Source organism: Cucumis melo, unplaced genomic scaffold, assembly GCF_025177605.1.
Source record: "Cucumis melo cultivar AY unplaced genomic scaffold, USDA_Cmelo_AY_1.0 utg001168l, whole genome shotgun sequence".
In the NCBI taxonomy this organism is placed as follows: domain Eukaryota; kingdom Viridiplantae; phylum Streptophyta; class Magnoliopsida; order Cucurbitales; family Cucurbitaceae; genus Cucumis; species Cucumis melo.
In genome coordinates, this window is record NW_026124447.1 from 342 (window position 1) to 4021 (window position 3680).

The following is a 3680-nucleotide window of genomic DNA, read 5'->3' on the forward strand; positions in this document are numbered from 1 at the left end:
GCATCGAACATCAATTGCAATGATTCGATAAACGGCTCATTGGGATAGATGTAAATTTTAAGTACCCCCCCCCAGAACCGTATAAGAAGTTTTCTCCTCGTACGGCTCGAGGAAATTCAAAGTTATGTATAGAATTCTAATTAATGTCAAATAGATCTATAGATTATTAAATCAATTAGACTATGATTTAAAAATTTTTTTCTTATTCTTTTGTTTTTCTTTTGAAAAAAAAAACTCATTCTTATCCCCATAACTCAAGTTGGATAACTCTCACGCAAAGGAAAAAAACCCTTAAGCTTAAGCATTTCATTTATTGAGCGGTCTCTAACCTCTTTATTTTTGCCTGTCTCCGTTAGAATCTATTTCGATTCTTCATTCTGATCTAGTTTAGTTATTGAGACAATTGAAAAAGATTTTTACTTGTTCCGGGATCCTTTATCCTTTCCTTGAATCATTGGGTTTAGACATTACTTCGGTGATCTTTAATCGTTTCAAAATGGTAGCAACATACCATTTTTTTTGATTTCCTTTTTATCAAAGAATCATATAAATAATGGATTCTCGTGTGATACACTTTTAATCCAATTTGATGTTTGAATTTGAAACTTGTTCGAATTGGATCCTTTCGATTTGTATACCGAACCTATACTTACGAAGTAGTTTTAACTTATTGATTGACACTAACCCTAGATCTCTGCCCTTGATAAATGAATCAATACTTTCTACTCGAGCTCCATCATGTACTATTTACATCAAAAACCCTAAAAAAAAAAAAGAGCTCGAGTGCAACCGAACAAACTATGTCGAGTCAAGAGCATCTTCATTCCTATATAATATAAAATGGTGGGTGTAAGAATCCACAGTGGATCATGTCCTTCAAGTCGCACGTTGCTTTCTACCACATCGTTTTAAACGAAGTTTTACCATAACCTCTAATTTCTTGGAACTGGTATGTAATTGATTCATTTATGGAATCATGTATAGTCATTGGGTTAGTTGGTCCATAGTAATCTATACTCTTATGACATGGGTAGTTTTTGAAAAAGTCTTAGCAATACTTCAATTTATTGAAACCCATATTTTATTGTATATATTGTATCAATAACATTTTTTTTGTATGAGTGCAATATTTATTTCTCTATATATAGATATTTTCAGATAGAGAGAGATTTTTTGAAATTTCTATAAAATCAATTAAGAAATAATTAATTACGAATAATTAAGAATCTCCATTTTTCAATTTCTTCATAGAATGGATTCACGAGTTTAACACTTCTTCGAGTACCAAGGACTCATAAGAAATAATTAAAAAGATTTACTTGATTGAAAATTTACTACCTAAATATTATATTATAATATTATTTGAATAAATTTTTTGTAAAGGATTTATTACATTTGATTATGATAAATAAATGTATATTCGGGATTAACCCATCAATTAGATAGATCTAAAATAAAAAAAAAAAAAAAGAAATAAAACGATAAAAATAGATAATAACAATACATACATATCAGCATTTTCTGCCTAGTTTATTTAACTTAAGAGACTCAATAATCTTTCCTTAAAATAAAGTGAAAAAGATGTATGAATTGTTACTTGGATTTACAATTATTCATTACAGACAAACATACGAAAAAATGAGGTGAAAAGAAATACATAATATGTTACATATGTAACTTGATTCTTTGTTAATCAGATTCGGGCAGATATTCAAATTGATATCTTCCGTTATGGATTAACTCCTATCTACCCCCAATTAGATCGAGTAGATGCATCATAAATAAAAAAAGGATCCTACGGGGGACTGGACTAGTTTCGGAGGTGCTAGACTATCTTGTATATAGGCGAAAGTCAAACAGATCTAGAGTAAACGATTGTTCCTACCTATTTTTTTTTATTTGACTCTAAAATTTAGTACCCTAAACCCTAAATAGGTCTTAAGTTTCTTAAGACCATTAATTCAATTCCATTAGTGCCAAAAACACAAGACCTTCGTGTTTATAATTCAGAAATCCACAGAAAAAAAATACTCGGGTTTCACAAACCATTTAAGAGATAGAGAATAATAGAGGCTTTCGCATTTCTGAAATGCATCATTATAAGAAAATAATAAAGAACAATCACATTCGATCTATATTTAGACTCTTAAGCATAAGGTTGTTTAAAACGGCAATCTATAGTCTGATATCGAATATTTTTCCATATATCTTATAATATACTATTATTATATATAATAATAATACGCATACTCTGGGACGGAAGGATTCGAACCTCCGAATAGCGGGACCAAAACCCGTTGCCTTACCACTTGGCCACGCCCCATTTATATTCAACACTAATAAACACTAATATTGGTAGTGCTTAGTCGTCAATTCCAGTACAAATATTTATAGAATAAATTAGATTGTTGCTCAGATTTTGATACGTTTATAGATCCAATTAAACTCAATTTATTGATCATTACATATAATTCCATTAAGATATTGTATGAAAGTAGGATTTCTTCTATTCTCGTTTTATTTGAGAATTGAAGGATTTTTGATTGGCTGAGTTCAAATCAAAGAAAGGTTTTTTGACCTACTTTATGTTATTAATTTTTCCCTTATCCCTTATATCATAGCAATAATAGGGGATTAATAACTCAATCAAATCAAAAGAAATACAATTATCTTCAAGAACAAAGAAAAAAAAATTGTTATGCTTAATATCTTAAGTTTCATCGGTATCTGTCTTAATTCTTTCCTTTATTCAAGTAGTTTTTTCGTCGCCAAATTGCCCGAGGCCTACGCTTTTTTGAATCCAATAGTAGATGTTATGCCAGTAATACCTCTATTCTTTTTTCTATTAGCTTTTGTTTGGCAAGCTGCTGTAAGCTTTCGATAATATTTTTAATACTGTCCGAGACAAATTCATGATTTACTAGAAAAAAAAAAAAAAAGATTCTAACTAGTTATAAGATCAGATAAGTTGTACATACAGTCTGAAGCTTTAAGTTGAATCCAATATTGAAATTATTCTATAGCTATGATAAATCTGGATCACTCTCATTTTCTTATTCTTACTTTTTTCCTTTGAACGACCCTCTTCGAGTCCCCCACAATATAGAATTGTGGGTATGAAATCCAATTTTGAGTAATCAAGGACTCAACTCTTAAAATTTTTTCCTATTTATAGAAATAACTTCACTGCATTTCTTGGTGTCAAACCAGATTAAAATAGAGAATCTATTCTCTTAAAAAAAAAATGATCTTGGAGATTGTGTAATGCTTACTCTCAAACTATTTGTTTATACAGTAGTAATATTCTTTGTTTCTCTCTTCATTTTCGGATTCCTATCTAATGACCCGGGACGTAATCCGGGGCGTGAAGAATAACAAAATCAGATTTTTTTTCCTTGCTTGATTTTGAAATGTTCTTAACATTTTATCTATTCCACATCTTTCCTCAACTATAAAAAAATACCAAGTAATTGACAGAAACGGAAAGAGAGGGATTCGAACCCTCGGTACAAAAAAATCGTACAACGGATTAGCAATCCGACGCTTTAGTCCACTCAGCCATCTCTCCCCAAATTGAAAAAGGATAATTACTATGATACATTGTATAAAAAATAGAAAATAAAGGCTTGAAAAAAGCCCTTCTTTATCTCTCTTTATTATCTTTATCTACCCCTTTATAG

At 30.2% G+C, this 3680-nt stretch overlaps 1 non-coding gene across 1 annotated transcript; it reads right to left on the reverse strand.

The window, feature by feature from the left end:
* Positions 1-3480: 3480 nt before the first annotated feature.
* On the reverse strand, positions 3481-3568 carry TRNAS-GCU (transfer RNA serine (anticodon GCU)). Its single transcript has one exon. It is a non-coding gene; the product is annotated as a tRNA-Ser (tRNA).
* Positions 3569-3680: the final 112 nt, after the last annotated feature.